Source organism: Ciconia boyciana, chromosome 1 (genome assembly GCF_034638445.1).
Source record: "Ciconia boyciana chromosome 1, ASM3463844v1, whole genome shotgun sequence".
NCBI lineage: Eukaryota > Metazoa > Chordata > Aves > Ciconiiformes > Ciconiidae > Ciconia > Ciconia boyciana.
In genome coordinates this window covers 42,945,605-42,966,946 of record NC_132934.1, presented here as the reverse complement: position 1 = coordinate 42,966,946, position 21,342 = coordinate 42,945,605, and the positions used below count along the sequence as shown (strand labels likewise).

General features: G+C 45.7%; 1 long non-coding RNA gene and 1 pseudogene across 1 annotated transcript; both read right to left on the bottom strand.

Annotated features, from left to right (window-relative positions):
- Window positions 1–729: 729 nt before the first annotated feature.
- On the bottom strand, window positions 730–6,981 carry LOC140660241 (uncharacterized). Its single transcript, XR_012045371.1, has 3 exons — window positions 6,581–6,981; window positions 3,137–3,252; window positions 730–1,052 (listed from the first exon to the last, which is right to left on the bottom strand). It is a non-coding gene; the product is annotated as an uncharacterized lncRNA (long non-coding RNA).
- A 10,196-nt stretch (window positions 6,982–17,177) lies between these two features.
- On the bottom strand, window positions 17,178–18,166 carry LOC140649049 (leucine-rich repeat protein 1 pseudogene; annotated as a pseudogene).
- Window positions 18,167–21,342: the final 3,176 nt, after the last annotated feature.

The following is a 21,342-nucleotide window of genomic DNA, read 5'->3' as shown; positions in this document are numbered from 1 at the left end:
TACTTGCTAGGCACAGGAATACAACATTAAGGTCTTTGAGAGTCTGGCTAACAATGAAACTTCATGGAAAATGCCATAAGGCTTTTCCATAGCTTTAAGTCCTTAATTACCTAGCTATAGCTATTCCTCAGGTACAAGGACAGCTTTGTGTATCTTCTCCAAGCTCAGTGACACAAGTGCTTAATACAATTCAGCTTCCTAAGTCTTAAGAAGACTTAAAGTATTTCATGCTGATTTTTTATCTATGGAGGATGGCACTTGGAAAACAGGATAGCTGGTGTATATATACATATATTGGGTGTGCTTTGGCAGTCCTCCTCATCCATCATCTTTCCTTGATACTTGGTAATAAGATATTTACATATTTTTTTAAATTTTTGACTCATATTAGTTAGAGCCATGAAAAAAATATATGCACTCTTTACTGTGATTTCTTAAAGCGTTGCTCTTGTCTTTCCATTGCAGTAACTTTTTCTGTTTGGTTGAGTGTTTCTATAAAAATAGATCTGAGGCACAACTGATCAAATGAAAGCTCTTGGAAATGAGCCAGTTTGATTAATTAGTTAGCCATTTCCTAGCAGTGTTTTTAATCTAACAAACACTAGTCAGTCAGTGGCAGAACAGATTGTGTTGTAACTTAGTACATGTAATTATACTCTGCATAGATTGTGTTTCTTCAAACAGGCTCCTATTCAAAAATGAAGGCATGTCATAATTGATCAGGTTTTAATCCTTCTACACTGTGGCCTCGTAAATAGACTGTTAGTACACATTTATTACACCATCTGAGAACACTTCACAAAATCAATTTTAATATTAATTATTTAGGTGGCTCACTAGAAAGAAATCTTCAGGGAGTGATGAATAATATTAATGCAGTCATCAGTTCTGATTGATTCCTTCTTGGCTGACAAAAATGAGCTTTCACTGCTAGTAGCCCCAGGCTAAGTCAGGACACTGCAAGTGTTCCCAAAACAGTTGATTTGAGCGGAGTACTCAGTGATGGATGTTTAGCAGAGGTACCGATGTGGTCTCATTTTGTGCTGGTGTAGCTAGAGAGAGTGAAAAGAAAGGTTTTTATGGATGTTATTGTACCTCCTGAAGAAGTGGCAGCTCTACTGGGTTCAAATGATCTTTCACTTACACACCCTCTTCCATTTCCTTCGCAAAACCTGAGCTGTGTAAATGCTTTCATAACAGTATGTGCCTCTGCTGCTTTCTAGTTCTCCGTTACTACCCAGTGCAACCCCTGTGCAGAGACGAGACCTTGCGGTTCTGCATCCTTCCCAAATCCCGTGCTGGCAGCTCAAATAATGAAGAACCTGTAGAAATATCTCCGTTCAGTCTTTCAGTCCTAAAAGCTCCCTTCAGACAAACTGCAGAAAATTATATAGGCGAGCAAGTTATCTTTATGAAGGCTGGGTGATGGGGAAGGAGGAGCATGCTACCCTTTTCTCTGGGGCAAGGTTAGCATTTACAGTGGAGGATGCCATTTACTCATGAAGAGAGCACAGAACAGATCAACCTTTAATAAAGACTGCTGTGTAGGAGGGAGCTCTCGGCAGGGCAGATCTAGCTGAAAATAGGTTTGTGCCCCCCCCCCAGCTAGCTTTAGGTGCAAAAAGCCAGTCTGCTGTTTTTCTGCAGGTACTATGTGTTGAACAGGGACCCTCCCCAGCTGGACCCCAGCCTACGCAAGGGATGTGCCTTTCTGGGCTTTGGATCTGGCTCCATAATGCCAAATTCAGACTTTCCTCTGCTTTCTCACCTTTGCTTTCATAGCCCTACAGACAGGATTCCCCAAAGTACACTACCTATCAAGAAAGCAAACCTCTCCTCATTCAGATGTTGTCTTTACTGCAAAGTCTTGATGTGGATTTTCCAGGGGAAGCAGGTGAGTGAGCTAAAAAATTACAGCTGTTCCTCCCCACTCCTGTTAGCAACCCCAGTGCTGATTGGCATCCCTGTCTTTGCTGGTGAGTGACAGTCACCTGGCTGTGCACCCCAAGAACAGAAGCATCTGCTTCTGTTCCAGGCAACAGGCTCTGCTGCACAGGAGAACATGGTAATAATTTATGTGCATATAAATGAAAGTATGCACTTAAAAATCTACCAAAATAAGTCGATTTTTTTTCTTCAAAAAAACCCCCAACATTGTAGATCAAAGCTTGATTAATTTGGGAAATCCTGTGGCTTGCATATGTAGACACATTTAGATGATTATATTATTCCCTTCTGGCCATATAATCTATGAGTGAGGTTTTCTGCAATACACTACCCTTTCTTGATTATGCAGCTTTTTCAGAAAAGTCCTATTATTTTTTTCGTGTAAATACAACTGGAGGAAGATGGCTTTTGATTTATACGCAAATCAATACTCCCTTCTGATTGAACTCTGCACTGCGCTGCTGTAATTATATTCATGGATTTTGTGTAGGTGTAAGACAGGAAGCAATTATCAGCTGCAGCCATGAACGAATATAAAAGAAATCTCACTTTTCTTTGGAACCATAACATTAACGACATTCTCTATCTAACGTCAGCCCCTTTCACATGACTTCTGCTAACTGCACTGTTGTTTAGCTGAGGAAAAAGTAATAGCAGATAGCTGTGATTAAATAGCATCTGCATGAATTTAGGGTGCTGCAGTGCTTGGAGCCTTGCCTTACTGAAAAAGCCAATGTTTTCAATTTGTATCAAAACAGGTGATGGGTTTTAGTTCAAGTATTTTCTTTTCTATTTAGCTGAAAGTTAATCATGGCTGTAATTCATTCCTTAGTGATTGTCTGCAGTGGCAGGTGTCACAGGAGCATTTAAGAAAAGTGTCATCAAGGCAGTTTCACTGGGAAAAGGCATGGTAAAATAAATGCATAAATAGTCTGCTTAGGGATGGGCTGAATCATTTTAATTACCAGTACCCAGTCACCAGTGGGCTCTGGAGGGGTATCATTGTAACACAGGCATTGGTACTGTAAAAAAAGCTGTCACCTAAACACTAATATATGATGTCTGACATTGAAATGCATCACAGTCACGAGGAGGCAATTGCGTGTGCCCAGCTGAAGTCTAACTTCGTCCCCGAGGTGTATCCACCAACAAGCACTATCCCTACCTCTGCTCAGTCACAGCTACTCACCTAGCAAGGACTAGCAAAGACCAGCTTGAGGACTAGGAAAGATGGTGTTGAATGCTGAAAGGACGAAGAGCCACCAGGGGAGCTTTGGGGGAGCATCGTTCCCTTTCAGCTCCTGCCTGGAAAACAGGAGGAGAGAAAACCGGGTTAGGCAGGTGGATGGCATCAGCCCTCAAGCTGCAGAGGGTTTGTACATGCTTCGGGGAGTTTTCTGCAGTGGCGAATTCAGGGTCCCAATGTTGCAGGGACCAGGGCTCACCTATTACTGCTGACTGGAGTCCTGGGGTAAATCAGGCCAGCTTACTGGTCACAGCCTCAGACCTGCGCCAGGCCAGGGGAGAAAATACCTTACCTTAGGCATCAGTGAGAGATCCCATTGGGTTTAGGGGCTCTCAGAGTTCACTGAACTGATTTGCCCCTTCTCTTGTTTTGTAAGGTGCTTTTACAGTGAAATTTTATCACAGACTTTGTATCACATCACGCTTATTATATCATAGGCTGAAGAGCTTCTATTTTTTGCTGTCTGCTGCTTCCACCTCTTAGAGGGCTACTTCCAACTAGCTTTAAAGCTGATGTGCCTGAAGTGGGATTTTTTTTCTTAATGATAGTAATTAACCTCTGAATTGCCAACTTCACCCTTGCTTACTCCTTTCTGCCAATACATTTTTGTGTATAGAAATGCCTATCTGTAGAAAATGGGGACCTGCTAATCCATGTATTAGCACTTACTGCCTAGTTCATTTAGGGTGTAAGGCTAGGTATAAGCTTGCCCTAAGGATGCATTAACATTTTTTCCCACTTGAGCTGAGATTTTTGCATTATAATCCCAATTCTGCATTTAGGTGTCAAAGCAGATTGTCAAAATCTTTATTATAATCTTTATTATAATAATAATTATAATGTTCACAGATTTCACTGAAAGAATACTGTTGAAAAGCTGATATTTTTTTTAGGGCTTAAATAAAGGCTCAGAAGGTTAACTTCTCCCCCTTTTATAAAGTAATAGCTGGGAAGGGAGGGCTGATCTCTGTAGCAGGTACTTTAATGTCTTCTGCAGAGATCCTATATACGTCTCCATGCCTAAGGGACAGATCTAACTTACCCTAAAGTCAATGACTGTCAGCCTGAGCCTCAGAGGTCACCAGTACGGCAGCTGCTCACTGGAGTGCCCTGTCGTACGAGCACATTCAGCTCAGATGTGTGCATGTGCCTCTGCTGACATTGCTGTTAAATTTTACAAAACACACGATATGGACCATACACGGAGGATGTGGCTTGATGCTGGCAAAGGGGACTACAGCTGATATGTGAGCTAACATAAAGCTCCTTCAAACAAAGTTAACAAGCTCAATTGTTTTGAGGACAAACAAATGAAAATGGTGAGTTTGTGTTGACTTGGTGCTTGGCATCCCACAACCAGACCGCAAATGCTGTCAGTGTGCCATGAAGCCAAGACCAGAGTAACTGCGATCTGCAGCTTTCCTAAGCCCCAGAAGAGCTGAGCTGACCCTGGGGACATTGAGCCATGGTCAGTGATGAGGAGGAACCCCTTGGTCTTCCAGCAGATTCACCGTGGCTGGGCTGATTGGCACTGCCGAGATAAATAAAATGCTGCTGAATCCAGATCAGTCAGGCTGTCACCATGATAAAATACCTTGGGTCTGTGCTGCTTTCACTTGGTTTGAGCGCAGCAGAAGCCATGGCTGGGAACCGCTGTGAGCAGATGCTGAGGGATGCTTGGCATCGCTGTGGATTCCAAAATAACCAGCATCTTTTTTTTTACTACAGAGCAGGCAGCAACATTAAAAAAATAAATAAACACACAAGAAGATAGGGTACTGTTCTGTGAGAGCTAATCCCCCCTCGGTCCCTCCTTTGGCTAGCTGGGCTGTTTGCCTTTTTATATTTTGGATTTACGCTGCTGGTGGGAATGTACGTTCCTCGTGATTTCAAACAGCTGGGTTCTGTATTTGAGAGCTCGGGCTCCCAAAGTTCAATCCAGATTTATGCAAAATTTACATAAACATTAACACAAATAAATAAATAAATATGAAGGCTTTGAAGCACACCCCATCGCTTCCCATCCCTTCTCATTGGAGGGGGGTAGCATTGCTCTCAGGTTTCTGGGTATCCCCAGATTAACTACTGAAAGGCCAGAAAGGCTTGAATGCGGCAGTGTTTGATTTCTGGGAAGGATCCCAACAGCTGGACTCTTCTCCGCGGGATACCATGCCTGGCTTTGGAAAGAGCCCCTGGCACTAGGATCCAAAGGGGGCCGGGCAGAGCTGTGCGGGTGAGAGACGCACATGCACAGACACAGAGGGATGGATCGGCTCGTGAGTGCACAGCCTAGTAACCGGGGGTTTGCTGGTGGGGTTTTTCCTTCTATCTTTTGGGAAGGGGGAGGGGGAAGGACATATTTCTCCCCCTCACCCTTAGTTCTTGCCTTTCGTCATTCATTGCAATCTCGAGCTTCCTGTATTTGGGTAAATAATGTTATCATCTGTTTCCAGAAATGGTTTGGGACAAATTCTTCTTGGAATTCCTTCCCACGCAGTTATATTTCGGTGTCCTTTATTTCCCAGGCAGGCAGCGAGACCTCATGGCTAGGCTATATCAGTTTCCCCTCCCCACCCATCAGCTGTCTACTGCATTGAGATAGGACCACCTAACGTGATGTGTTGTAACTGCAGAATAATTGTCAGCACTGTTTTCCATGCCACAGTTAGGAGGACACGGGTGTTCACTGACAAAGCAGGCTTTGAAAACTGAAAACAACAGCTAAAATAAAGATTTCTGAACTAACAGCAGCAAAAGCAGAGCTTTATTAGCATAAAATCCCTCAGAATCTGTTTGAAAGTTGTCTCTCTGAGATATACAGACAGTCACTCACATGCCAAGAGCCTGACAATTTTGCATGCCGCCGCATGAGAAGCCGTAACTCACTCGAGCTATTTTGCTGTGAGGAGAGGCTGCTGTCTCCCGAGGGCAAGCCTCCTCCCATCCATCTAAGCACAAGTGTCTTGCAAAGGGCTGGCTTGCCATCGGGAAGGCCTGGCTGACCAGAGGAAGAGCCTAAACCCCAGCCTGAAGGGTGTAAGCGTAGCAAGGAGGATTGCCGTGAGTCGAGCCGATGGTTCACCTGGCCTCAACCTGCGGTTGCCGCCCTGGGGAGGGAGGCTGACTGCTTCCCTCGGGCAGACCCCGGCACCAGGGCTGGACCCACCTCGCCCACTCTTGCAATATGAAAGACAGGCATCTGCTCTGGCCAGGGCGAGTGCGAAACCAGCTGGCGGCAGAGGCCAAAGCCCAGCTTCTCCTCTCGGTGTTTAGCAACGGGGCTTCAGTCCACGGATCGTTCACACCTCTCCCGCCCCACTCCCTGCCCTCCAGCTGCTGGCCTCCAGCCCACCCTCACAGGCATCATTTTCACCTCTTCATACTCACCAGCTCCTCTCCACGCAGCTGATCGTAATAGTGCCTAGGAGGCTGTTTTTTTCTGTTCCAGTAGTAGTAATTTTTCCTTGAGGAGTTGTTAAATGAGTCACTGGAGGGAAAACGAGCGTGCTGCTGCGTGCCAGAGCCAGATGTGTCAGGTTCCTTCAAACCGGGGACTGTGAGCAGTTATCTTGCAAGGCAAAGCGCAGGTCTTACCGCTTCAATGTTCTCCCTTTCATTCAAAGCAGAAAAGCTCTGTAACTCAAGTGTGAGGTGCTTAAATATTTTAGTTTATCTAGGCCGTGGGGGAGGTCCAAGAACAAGTAAAGGGTTGAAAATATTTTTCTCCAATTTCCTCTGCTGGATATTGCCTTCTTATCCTATCCACGAGAAGGAGACCTGCTAAAGGCCTTGGCTTTGTAATGATGAGTAACAGACACGGGCCGTGGGTGAGCAGAGCTCCCTGGTCGAGGGTGCAGGGCAGGGCCACGAGATCGCACGCTTCACACTCATCCTCCTTTGGGAGTCACGAAGTTGTGTATGGAGAGCTGGCCTTGGCTGTTTTGGCTGCAAGCGTCCGTGGAAGCTCCTGTTAACAGCGAACTCTATAATATGTCCTTAATGACCGTAATTATCATAATTAACAAGATTACAGGTGATCTTAGGCTCTGTGTCTGCACAAACTGCAAGTACCTTGGGCATAACTAAAATACTTAGACTGCGTGAGCCCAGCGCACTCTGGAAGGTCAGAGCCTGGGGTGGCACAGCAGAGAGAGGGAGGAGGGACTTCAAGAGAGGAACAATATTACTGAAAAAAAACCTTTTTCTTTCGTTAGTTTTTGCTAAAAAATAAACTAAAAGGGCAGCGGAGAAATTGGTGAGCTGATGCTGTGAGTGTGGCTTAGGAAGGGCCCTCAAGCTTGTTTTGTGGCCAGGTGTTTTACCACGGAAGCGAACAGCTTCTCTGCTGTACAGGGGCATGTTTCTTAAGCAGCAAGTCAGAAGAGATGGAGGAAGGCTTGGAGAAGGGTAATCTCTGCCAACTCAAATCCCTGCTTTTGATGAGGTTCATACCTTAGCCAGCCACGTTTCAGATCTCCAATAAAAGTGTCCCGCTGGTCTCAGGCAGGCTCAGGTGGCAGGCTCAGGTTCCTCAGCTACACCCTCCCAAGGTGTTTCAGCCGCAAGCTGTGCAAGATGTGTGGGAATAAGTACAAACAAAAGTAACTTGTTCTTATTTTCTCTTTTTCCTGCCTGTTTCCAGTTTTGATTGGATGGCAGTGCTTAGAGAAAACAACTCAGCCTCTGTGAGGGATGGTAAGCTTCAGAATAGGGCATAAAACCAGCTGATATTTTAAGACAGATGATTAAAATAGACATCTGCAGGGCTTGAAGACTACAGCTGCTTAATGCAGCTTTGAGAGTTGAATCAGCACATTCAGGTACAGACGCTGTCCTAATGCATTTCAACTCTCCATGTTATTTTAATGCACACATGGTAATGTACATTGAGATGGTGTACCGGGGCTCACACAAATTACACTGTTGATCACAGGATACCTGGTGCTTCTTTCAGATATAGAGTGTGGAGTCAGGAGTCTGGTGTTGTGTGCCAGGGGTCTGTCATGCTTTATCTTCACATGTCAGAGGAGCTAAAGACATGCAGTGCATCCCAGAGCACCCTTTCTCTGCCCCCTCCAGCCCCCTCTGAAGGAGACACCTAGCCCGCCAGGGTGGAAGAGTTTGAATCCTACTAAACTATATTTTTCAAGAGAGGAGGAATGCAAAGATTTGAAACCAGATGGGAAATGTTCAGGGGAAGAAGCATATGAGGGGGTGTTGTTAGCCAGGAGGACTCCTTTCATATCTGGAGATTTTTGCACCATGAAAGAAGAGCAGACTCCTCAGTAGTGTTCAGGACTAACTTCAGCATCCACAAATCCATCTGCAGAGTACCAGATCCCATGGATTGTCTCACGCCTCTTGACAGAAGAGAGGGGGGTTTCCTGGGAGCACTCCTGTTGGCATGCGGTGTTACACTGTGCAGAAGCGCTGTGCCTCCAGCCCTTTGAAACCAGCTCTTTGTCCTACCCTAGCTGGTTGCGGTGGTAGGTGAAAGGGGGACTTTATACACTGTAATGTGAATTCCTAGCTGTCTGCTTTGCATCCTTATCAAAGTCAGCAAGAAGACTGCCTCCCCAGTCTGTCATCTGGGAGGAAGTCTTTCCATTGAGAGCCTCATGCTTTGACCCCCATTGTGAAAAGGTAAATTACGTTCCCATAAAGAACCATCTTGATAAGCTGGCTCAAAGAAGCCATGTGTGTGCTTTGTAAACCATGCTGATTAGCTTTCCTTTTAAAGTGGAGCTGAGTCCCTGGGGTTGGTCCTGTCTAAAACAGATGGAATAGACTGGAAAGTGATTGTCCCATAATTAAAATAATTTCGGGGTGTACGGTTACTGACCTCTGCCTGGACACTTGAGGGTGGAACTGCCTGCCTGCGGGCTGGCTGAATAATTGGAGCTGCATCTCCATGCTGAAGCATGCAAACCCGTCTGCTGTCTAAGGCAGCACGAGTTTGCGCTGTCCCACCGCATTATGTCTGCACTGGGCAAACCTTCCTACCTGGATCCTGCCAAGCAGGGCTGTTTCTGCATCATCCCCAACCCTTTTGCTTCAGCTAGCTCCAGAGGTTGGCTAAATAGCAATGTATTTCTTTAATAAGGAAAGAAAGGTGGTGCGAGCTGCTGTTGGTGAGAGTGTAGCGGCTCCAGGATCGTTCACCAAGCAGCTAGAGATGGCTACAGCTCCTATGGACACAGCTGAACTGATTTTTAACCATCCACCATGGGTGCTGCTCACAGGGTGGCCCCAGCAGCAGGGATTGGGAAGCCTTCCTGGGAGCGGGGAGAAAAAGCCACGCAACTGTGGTCACCGGGAAGTCCCTGGGCTAGGTAGTCAGAAGCTAGGCCCCATGTGCCTGTTGTCAAAAGGTGCCTTTTGTTTCCTTGAGGGCACCACGGTTCCTTGCCGACATTTTGGGTTGTATTCTGGCCTCTCTTTAATCTTCAGGCCTGCTAACGATTTGCGTGAATTCGGAGCTTCCTCCTGAAAAAGTCTGGACTTGGCAACTGAGTTGTCTGGTGTCGACAGCTGTATTTACTCTGGTTTGGAGACCTCTGCCCCGCCGGGTGACTGCTCTCACGGTTTGCTGACTCCCTGGGATATGAACACTTTGGGCAGGGCATTGGCCCCGTGTGTGTAGGAAAGACTGGAGGGTGCCGGGGGAGCAGCAGCGGACAGGCAGCCCCGGGGTCTGGGCTCAGCAGAAGCACTTGCCTGGGCACAAGGTGTCCTCTCCCTGAGAGACCTGCCCCAACAGACCTTTTCCATGCATGACCTGGCTTTCTGTGCGATGTGCTAGGGGCAACCTCGTCCCATCTATCCGTTGCCTTCTGAAGGGTAGCGTTTGATATTCTGTCTGGGGCATTCATTTTTCACTGCCTTATTTTTGAACTCTTTCTGTTTTCTGTTTAGAAATGGGTTTTCTGTTAGAGCTTCAACTACGAGGGCTTCAAGGCACTGTTGAACTTTGCTGTAACAAATTCCGTCTTTTCTCCCCACCCCTTTTTTACTTAGTATCTCTTGCCTTTAACCCAGTGAGTCTTAACTAGGAATCTTAATATAATTGTGTCTATTTCTGTAAACAATTTTGAACAAAAGGGAATGGTATCCAGTGTTGTAGTTTAATAGAAACATGGATTTCTAAATATTTACTAAATTAGCAAACTAGCCAAAAAGAAAAAAGTCCCCAAGAGAGACAGACTGGCAGTGATATCAGCTAACGCTAAGTGTTTTGCTGGAGCAAATGCACTCACATGTCCTTGGGGATAATTAGTATCTGCAACAAGATCTGACAAATGCAATGCTGACATCAGAGGTACCCCAGTTTATATCACTTACTGCCAAAAACACCAACTCAGGGACAGAGCTGGTAAGGCTGTGTTGCAGAGTCGCTGTAGAGCACTCCACAAATGCTAACTGAAGTTAGTTCGTGGCTCCCAAAAGCATTCTTGATTCACCTTACTTTGCAGAGGGTAGGCTGGTAGCTGCTCGGTGGTGTTGAGCCAAGAAGGCAAAGGAAGCCACAGGGTATTATGGGAGGTCTCCCAGCCCTGGCTGATAGTGCCCTGCAGTAACCATCAGATCAAGGTTTCCTTTCTCTGAAATCCTTATGTTTTTCTAACTTATTACCTTATACACATGAGATTTTGTGTCAAATTGAAAAGGGATCGAGCTCGCAATAACTGAAATCAAGGTGGCAAAAGAAAAGCCCAGGAGAAGTGAAAAATGAAATAATGATAAATCAAGCCTGGAACAAAAGTCAGTTTTATAGATGTCCAAAGGGAGACACAGCTACATGATTTGACCAAGGTGGTGCAATTAATCAGCAGCATGGATGGAAACTCTAGTGAAAAGCTAATGCTACCCACACACGGCCTACCCGCTCCCGCCATTCCCCGTGATTCTCCAAAGGGAAAGTCCAGCCTGCCCTCATCCCAGGGCTGCACAGTGGAAGCTGAGGCTAGGGGCCATGGCTCATGGTGGGAATTAGCTGCTCCCGGGTGTTTCTTGGTTTCCGTTGTACTGTTGTATTGTGGCAGGGGAGGAAGGAGCTCACTCCTTCCTTCCGACTGATTCAGAAGAGTCCTGATCTTGGGGCTTATTGCTTGAGGAAGAAAAAATTCAGTGGGAAATTTTGGACCCTGAAGTGAACTCTGTGTCTGCCCACTCCCGGCAGTGGGTGATGATATCTGTTTCATAATAACAGTATTACATGGCATTGCAATGTAGTGGGAAAAATCTGACTATGATCTGTCACTTACAGAGCATCCAACATCAGCAGCTATTCTGCCCCCATTGGCTCTATTTAGTTGCAGTTATCGCTGCTAAAAAAAAATCCAGGAGCAAAATCCTGCTTTGCAAAAGCCCTGAGAGCTGTAGGAGTAACAGTCATGTTTCCTGAAACTCTGTGGCCGTCTAGGGGAAAACTGGTTCACGTCAGGATCTTGCGATAGATTGAACTGTGAAATTTTACAGAGTGACTCTACTTTGGATCCTTGGATCCGTCTTGTACCCTGGCTCCTGCCTCTTTCTGGTGCTAGGCTGCCTGGGGGTTACGAGACTTGGTTCCTTGACTTCATGGGTAAGGGCTGATGGCTTTGTAGATTGCTTGGACAGTGACCTTGGTGACGCGTTGTTTTAATAGCAAAGCTGGAGGGATGCGTTCACAGCACAGTCGTTAGCAACACAACCCAATCAAGCTCTGTAATGACCATCTGTAACAGGGAGGGGATATTTAATTTCCTCGCTCACCATCTTTTTCCACCTCGTCAGGTGTCTGTGGTTTTGATGACAGTTATGCTTGGAAAATATAGGAAAATATGGCTATGTGGTTCATCTGGATTAATATAGTCCCCTGAGAAATCACCACTGAAATCACCGCCTTCTCAGTCCAGGCTAGGTTAGTCAGTCCTCACCCACCCCCAGCACATCCCAGACCCGCAGAGACAACCCCTGTATCTCTGTTTCTGAGGCTCATTTTGCTTCTGAAGAGTCATTCCTATGTTAGTGAAGTTAATCCTGAAATTATGCTCCTAAACACTTTTGGTATTCCGCTCTTGGCTTTATTACTTCTTTCTTTTCCAGGAGTTGAGTTTAATCAGTGACCTAAAATGAACTGTACCTACGGTATTATCTCACTTCCTAATCAACAGTAACTGGCACTGCAACATCCTGACAGACAGACCCTCCTGCTGGGGACAGCCCCTGCTCTCGCACAGGCTGTATCACAGCTCTTTTCTTCAGACAGAAGATGCGAGGCTGCCAGCAGAACCCAGTTTTAAAGCAGAGCTGCCAAAAGATAGGGTGCTATGGGGAGGAAAATGAAATATTGCTTGCCTCTGCCTTTGCGCAGCTGCTGTTTTCTAGGATGTGTTGACTTAGGAAAGTCTTTCTTTGTGTCGTCCTCTTTCAGATGTTGCTTAAGTGCAAATATGGGCTGTTAGTTCAAATTTAGTAACAATCAGGATTGATGGAAAATCTCATACTAGGATGCGACAAAGAAATTCAATTACATACATACACTTGATTTCTATGCTAATAAGACTTACAGTAGTACTAAAGAAACTGCATTCTTGACTACAGTGGCAGCTGGGTTTTGTCACTGAATACTGTGTTGGCAGCATACTAATGACTCATTTCTGACTGCCGACAGCTTCTCGAGTGACTTTGTACAGTGATTTAAAGCCTGGTGCCAAGCCTGCAGGCGTCATTGTGCCAGACCTGGGACTCATTTGAAGTCAGTGGCAATTATGCGGGGGAGTGCAACAGGGCCAGGCTTTGGGCTAACAAGCACTGCAATCAACTTCAGCAGGCTGGGATCCGGCAGATAACCTGAATTTGCTTTCTCACCTGAGAAACAGGTGATACAAATAGGGTGCGTTCGTGTTTGCAGCTGGGTTGAAAATGGTACCTCTTTTTTTGTGAAGGCAGGGAAGGGGAAAGTGAGGGATGTTATTGTGTTTAAGTTACAAACAATGAAATACAGCTGCAATTCTCAGAAAAACTCTCTTTCTCCCGAGAAGATGTGAAGATGGTGATACGGGAAGCCATAGAGTCCTCCCCATCCTGGACTTGCCATTTTGTCCAGTGTATGAGGGGGTGTGCAAGCGTGGTAAGGTGGAGGTGAGATGGTAATAGTCTCTGAAATATTACCTTACTTGTGCTCACAAGGAGTCAGTATACATACAGGGGTTGAGGGGAAGGCATGTCAGCAACTGCTGCTTGGCTGGATATTTCCCTGCTGACCCCTTCCCGGGGCAGAAGTCTGGCAATGTCTCCATCCTCTCAATACTCACAGTTCATAACTGTATCTTCTCTTTCTCTAAAGGACAAAATGGAGCCCTGACATGAGTAGATGCAACTCCCTGGAAGCCAGCTTACACCTCAAACAGACCCAAACATGAGGTTGGAACAAGGTGTTCCAGTCAAATGCAAGTGCGCTTTTTATTTAAAGGGTAATTAATGCACCAACCTAACTCTGCATCCAGCTGCCTTGGTGGTACAAAGCAGCAATAACAACAAAATGACCATCACCTGCAATTCTGAGAGTAGTGTGTAGTTTGAAGGAGAGATGTCTTGGTCTATTCCTTATGCATCTCTTTTAAGGGGAAGAAAAATCCAGGCATAAATGCCTGTGAGGCAGTGGGCAGCTTGAGTTCTCTTGCACTTTCAAAAGGGATTGGATTTTGGGTCCCAAAAGTTTAGAGTTTGGTAATAATGGGATTTTTGGTGGTGGTTTTTTGTACCATAACATGGATATTCATTCTCTTTCTTGAGGACTCCAGAAAAAACTCCAAAGCATATTTATTTCCCACAGGTGTACATATACTGAGAAGTAATTTATTCATGACCTGAACTCAGATAATTTTTTTTTCACAGTACATTGGAGAGTTACTGCTAATTATTGCACCTGATTCTCACCTGGAGTAAATACAGCAGCCTGGTGACTCCTAGAGCTGAACTGATGCAAACTAGCGGGCACCCTGGCCCACTGGAGTCTGTTGCTGAGGTATGCTTTGCCTCTTTAGCATGGTTTGTGTTGCATTAGTTAGCTAGCTGTACTGGGGCTGGATCTCACCTGTATCTCGCGTGGCTAAGGTAAACCATGCGTTGATGCAGAAGATAAATGCGTGGCGGCACCCAGTATTTGCAAGGTGCCTACAAAATAACTCGTCTCTCTGGAAGGCTCTCACCCCGGCAGCACATCCCCCCGCCACTTTGGTCTGCTAATGTATCCCCCTGCACGCCGGTGAAGACAGATGCCTGGCTCTCAGGGGGTGCGGGTGGGGTTGTGAACACGCTCTGGTCTCCAGTGGGATCTGATAATATCCCCACTCCACGCAGAATCGAAGACCTCCGGTGCAGAGCTATTTCGGAGGGACCAGTCGGCGCAGATCAAAGCTGTGCCGGGGAGCGCCGGCTGCCATCTGCTTCCGCTGGGGCTGCGGCATCAGCTGCCCAGAGACAGCGTCGGCACTCATGTTCAAGGCAAACACAGGCTTTTGTTCCCAAAAGCAAATAACCTTATCTTGGGGAAACTCTGTTTCGCCCAGTTATTTGAACCAAACAGGAAGTCTGTGGTTTTTTATTTTGGTTTTAAAATGGGCATTTTGGCTGTTTTTCCAGATACTGAATGCATTAGTGAAATCTAGAAGCTTAATATTTTTTAAAAAATAAATTTTCCACTAGATTCACACTATTCCATTATATTTACATACTTGTAATTATGTGTACTTATATTGTTCTCTCTCTCTCTATACACATATAATTATATTGCTGTATAGGGATATATATACAGACACTTCTACTTATTCATACTAGTAGACAGACCTGCAGTATTTACTCCCTTACATTAAAGCTAGTCACACAGGAAATCTGTGGGCGCAGAACATCTCTGCAGGTTCATAACTCACGCTGATAAAGGAAATAAAGGGGAAGGGAGAAGGCAAAAGGAAGGAAAAAAAACCCCAGAAATTTCTGCATGAAATTTGTTGCCTTCAACACAAGGCACCAGAGCTGCACGGGTGACTCAGAGGAGAGCCACAGAAGACAAGGCTTTGGCTCAGAGTGGATAATCAAGCTGAGACAGGCGGGAGTGGACTGGAAATGTCCGGAGGCAAGAGGAGTGCAGTGCTACGGCAAGAATTGGCTCCCCTGGAGCCATCGGGGGCCATTGGGGTGCCTCCTTGGGGGACCTGGGGAAGCAGGAGATAAATCTCACATGTTGGAGAGGGGGAATTTCCAAAGAATGATTTTCCTCCTACTCACCCCTGCAGAAAGGGGGTTTTGCACCTTCCCAGGTTGGGCCATAGGCTAAAAGCTACCACTGAAGCCACAGAAGACAGGATTAGGTATGACAGAGGTGTCAATGGTTTGTATAGCCTGAAAAGTGCAGTGCAGAGCTTCAAGGAGGAAAACTAAACACAGAAAATAAGAGCAGAAGCTTCATGGCTTTTTTTATTCCTGACAATTTTCCAGTGGATCCTTTTTCATTTTGGCTTCATTAGCTTTTAAAACTAAGTTTCAATTAACCTGAGTCAAAATTATTGCAGGATAACTACAGGCTCAGAAAGTCAGTTCTTCTGGTCCATGTTTGTGGTATTCTTGTATCTCAGTAGATTACAAAAATGCCTTCTTTTCTGGTGTTTCTCTGCAGAAAGCTTTGGGAGTGATTACAATCCAACAGCAATCGCTCTTCCTTCTCCAACACATCTGGAGATCAGTCATGCCCTCTAAGCACCTGTATTCCACAAAAACAACAGTAAAATCATGGCTTCTCAATTTGAACAGTAGTATTTTAGGGCAGGGCTGGTAATGTATTTGCTCAATGCTTCTGTTATGAACCTCTGTTGTAGACTGCTGATGGCTGTGCCAGATATACCCATCAGACATGATATTTTTCATGTTAAGTATCTGTCTGAAGCTGATTTTTCATTTTTAAATTGCTGCCAAAGTAGTTCCACTGTTTTCAAGAATGGAGCCAGAGGGGAGCATATTATTTTGCCTGTGTTAAAACATCCTGGCAGAATTGTATACTTGTGCAGGGAAGGCACACAGAAACCCACCAGCGGCCTCACCAACATGCCCAGAGAGACACACCAGTGTCTGGCACTTCAGGGTCCTTTTACTGCTGGCAAATGTTGGAGGAACCCAGATATGTGCCAGCACAAAGCATCTCACTCCGGCTCTGCGTAAGAGCGAGAGGATGTCAAACACGCTGTTGCCAGCTCTCCTGTTGGCTCAAGTGGCAGAGGTCCCGACTGCCCCCTGGAAGGTGTCCCTGGAACCATGCACAGCACAATTTGTGGCTTGGGAGGCTGGATTCCTGTTTTTTGACCCCCCAAAATGACAAGCGATTGCATTTTAAGAGTGCCAGGTTTGCAAAGCCTGGGTAGCCTTGCTGCAGCCCCCTGGGACACTCTGATAGAGCCTTTAATTACATGGTCATGCAGTGTTTCCCCCCCCCACCCCAGGACTCCTGTGTTTTTTCAGGGCTCAGGATGGCTGGTGCTTTTCTAATGAGCAGCTGTTCAATATTTGGTTTTCTCCTCCTTTCTCAGTGTGTGGTTCTAGGGACATTATTCAAGCCCTGCTATGAATACAGAATTATTCATTTCTTTGTAAGCCTTTATTTTCGCAGTGCTCCCTGCTTAATACCTCTGTGCTTCACAAATGTAATTTTGCAAGACTCAGGTGAAGGGGGGAGAGGAGAAACAAAGAGTAAGGCAAAAAAAGCCATTCCACTAATGTGAGGGGACTTGATTTCAGACGTGTACCTTGCAAAGTAAATACACAAATAAATCTAAACATTTAGCTGTTTATCTAATTGTAAGTCTGTGGGGGACAGCATGCACCAGGGTGCACGTGCTGACAGCAGGAGGGCTGCATGCAACCATGGCGTTGATGGGTGAGCCCCTGCCCTTCGCCTCGGATGGGGTGCCTGCTGCTCTGCGAGGTGATGATGGATGGTTTCCAACTCCCTTTACCTGCTCTCTTCCCACTCGTAAACCTGGCATGTTTTAGCCCATTCCAGATCTTCACAAGGGTGAGAAGGAAGGAGGTGACAACTGTAATACATTCAGTAATTTATAGCTGCTCTTGCAGTGCATGCTAATAAAGTCAATGGTATTTGAAGTTGTGCGCTGGGAACACTTGGATTAGGCTGTTCAAAACAGGCTGTTTAACCTAATCTACTCATTGTCAACGAGCTTTAAAATTAACAAGTTCTTGCAGTTCACAAAACTGAATGGGAAGTGTTTTAATTTTGTTTTGGCGGAGGTCCAAGAACTGTTTGAAGAGTGGAGTTGCAGGGAGCAATACTGACTGACTCCAGGTGACTGCTGTGCAAATTAAGCTCCTGAAGGTAGATCAGGTCACCAGCAGTAGCTGGCAATCACTTAATATGATTATGACTTAGGTCTGGTTTTCAGAGTTTCTTCAAACAAAGCAAACGCATGTCGATTCAAGCAAGTTTGCACTATGAGGCTGCAGACACTCACAGGTCTTCATGCATTCACTCACTTGGTCTTCACAGATAAGATTTGCCTTCAGGAATTCAGGCCCCTGAAACCATGGAGAAAGTCTAGAGCAAGAAAGACCCTTGGTGGAGAAGGATCAGGTTAGGGAACATTTAAACCAACTGGGCACACAGAAGTCTATGGCACCTGACAGATGCAGTCATAACTGTTGACAGAGCTGCCAATGTCATTGTGAGGCCAGTCTCAATTATCATTGAAGGGTCACAGCAACTGGGGGATCTTACGGAGGACTGGAAGAAAGCAAATGTCCTGCCTTCTTCAAGAAGGGCAAGAAGGAAGATGCAGGGAATTACACGCCAGTCAGTCTCGCCTTGATCCCTGGGAAGGTGATGGAGTAAATCCTTCTAGGAATCATTTCCAAATGTATGGAGGACAAGAAGGTGACTGGGAGTAGTGAGCATGGATTTACGAAGGGAAGATCATGCCTGACCATGCCGGTAGCCTTCTACAGTGAATTGACTGGCTCAGTGGGTGAGCAGAGAGCAGTATGTTGTTTATCTTGACTTTAGCAAGGCTTTCAACACTGTCTCCCATAATATCCTCACAGAAAAATTGATGAAGTACAGGCTACGTAAAAGGACAGTGATGAGGGGATGGGACTAGATGGTCTCCAGAGGCCAGTTCCAGCCTCAACTATTCTGTGGTTCCGAAACAGGTGCAGGCTTTGGTCACCTAACTTAATACGAGTTATTATATTTGCTTTCCAACAGGCACGTTTTAAAATTTAAAATACCTTTCTGAGTGCATCCAGGGTAGTTAGCTGCGTTGCCTCAGGTGCCACTAAATTTTGCTTTGAGAAGAGACTTTTGCCCTTGATGGAAATGATGATAAAACCTTAAGTGAAAGATGAGGGTGGATAACACCATCCGTCACTGGCAGAGCAGCCTTCTCCTGCATCCAAGCCTAGCAGCTGCTGTTCAGGCTGCAGCACCCTGGGCTGTTATCCCCTCTGAAAAGCCAGGGTGATGTCTGCTTGAGAGCACCCTCCAGCCAGCTCACATGGGGACGGGTACAGCACAAAGCTGCTCGTAGCCCTGTGCTTCTCGATGAATGGCTGGCTGACGGGCTGCACACAGGCTGGGATCTGGGTCAACCCTGATCTCTCTTCACATGCCATACAGTACTCTAGGTGAGTTCAAGAGAGATGGAGGTGTTTGCCTGGCTCGGGGGAGACTGAGGGGCTTCCTGGTCCTGGTGGGGGGAGAAAGCCGCCAGCACGCATCCACCCACAACATGGGCTGCAGCAGCCAGGAAGCCGCTCGCTCGAGGGATCTTCCCCTGGGACTGAATTTTACTCATGATCCATAAAGCGTAGACAAGTAAGGTGAGATTATAAAATTGCTGAAGAGGAATGGAAACCCCAGCTGGAGCTGAGCGGTGAAGGTCTGACCGGATATCTGCACCCCGGCGGCGGGCTGTTGGCTTTTCTCCCCAGCTGTGATAGAAAGAGAGATGTGAGCAGGAGCTTCACGGGATGATGGTTACTATGGCTACCCCCACACCATCCATCCAGGCATCCATCTGCTTGGCTCACAGGGCTGGAAAAGATACACTGCTGCTTTTGAAAGCTGATGGTAATCTATCCTTGCCGGCTGGACAGGCATGATATCCTCCTCTGAGATCAATTTTGCCCAGCATTTTTTAAGCTATGAAAACCGTTCTAACAGCAAAGTCATGTTGACAAAGAGGGTGTTGTTTCCTTTCAATAGTTGTCTTATTGTTACCGAAGAAGGGGTACAATGATAATGGAGAGGTACCAGTAGGTCCCCAGCACACGGAAACGCCCACCATCTCAGCAGGAACTTAACCCTTCAGATTTACTTGGGAGATTGTGTACTCCTGCCAGCATGCCATGGTGCTGGTTTAACACATTCACAGAGAACGGGGAACGGAAGTTGGAAATGCAGAAACTACTGTCTGTAATTGTTTGTTCATGAGCACTTTGGATGACCGCATACAGAAACTGTGGCATAAGCATAAAAGTATTGTGGAATAGACTGGGTTTCTTACTGCTGTGAAGTACTTGCTGCTCTGCATAGTTTTGCTGGCAAGTGGGACTCATGGGAAAAAGTGCCACATATTGTGAATGACAGTATCAAGCACCGATCTTGCAGTAGATGTTTTAGAAAAGCTGAGCCAGGAAAACTTTTTTTAAAAGTGTTTGTTTAAATTTAAACAAGAAAAAAAAATCTCTTTGGAGAGATGGTCAGATAGAGTTTACATATTCTTCCACTCCAGTGGTCCTCTGTGTGAAGGCAGTCTTTCATTTAGAAACTGGTCTGGGATGAAAAAGATTCTGCCAAATGTTAATTCTCTTGGTCTTGGGCAGTTTCTTAGTCCTCATCATTCGATACTACTGTGGTTGTCCTATTAACTATTTTATATGGCTATTCTTCTTTGGAAAAGTCCTGCAGAAGCAGAATTCCCGGTGGACACACAGTTGACATCTGTGGACTATACGGGGACTATATTGCGCTATGCAGGTAAATATAAAAAGCACAAATACATATACAGTGCAGGCTTATCGTGTGCATATTGTATACATCCTTTGGAGTTGTGTGCCTTGAATGCAGAGCGCAGTTTTGTTTACCTCTCGGAGCATCACTGGTGTTAAACACAGTGGTGGCTTCCTCCTCCCGTTGTTGCTGTGCCTTGGGATGGCTGGGGGCTCCAGGAAGCTGAAATCAGGTTCTCTGTTTCCTCTGTTAGCTGTGTCACACAAAAGAAGCAACCGTTTCACAAGTCAGTAATTTGTCTTATCATTCTCCCTCCTGCCAGGTTTATCTAAGCCCTCTGTCTTCCAGGAAACTGGAGTCTGTTACACTAGCAAGGCAGGCTCTCCAGCCCTGACTGATAAAGGTGTAGACTATGTGACTTACAAATTATTTTAGCTAGAAAGGCTTTGTTACCAAGGCAAGCAGGATGTAATGTGGTGACAGCAAACAACGATCCACATCCTGGGCATAGAAGTGTGCGTATGCATGTGTGTATTTAAGTATACATGTTAATTTCTGCTTGTCAGCATACGTCCATTAAAAAAAACCCAGTTCCCTCACCTGATCTTTGGTGTAGCAGATGCTGGGCTGCAGGAAGTATTGCCTTTCTAGGGGAGGGTGGATTTGAGTTCCTAATCTTGCAGCCTTAGTCTGACTGTTTGGGGATGCTGAAGGGCAAGAGGAATGGTATGCCCTTCCTACAGCCCGTTCTTCATATTCCAACTTGCCTGTTGACTTATTCAGTATATATAAAGGGGTTAGAATACATTAACATTATTTTCAGATGTCTGATTTTTGACTTGGAAAATTGTTGGTTTCAGCTTCTCTGCCAGATGGCTGAGGAAAGAGCAGTCTGTGTTTTGTGCTAAATGTTTGTGTCAGAATCTGAGGAAGCGGAGTCCAATTAGCATAAAAAGCCATTGTGGTCTTCCAAAATCTGGGAATGGGAAGTCAGTGAAACAGAACGAGCAATCACCTGCCTAAAATAAAATTAACTGCAGCTGTAAATCAGAACAGCTCAGTGAATCGTACCTAGCTGAGTCCACGAGCCTCAGAAGCAATTAGCCATCATGGATGACAGCAATGAAGCACCATTCTGGCTCTGATTTTAGGC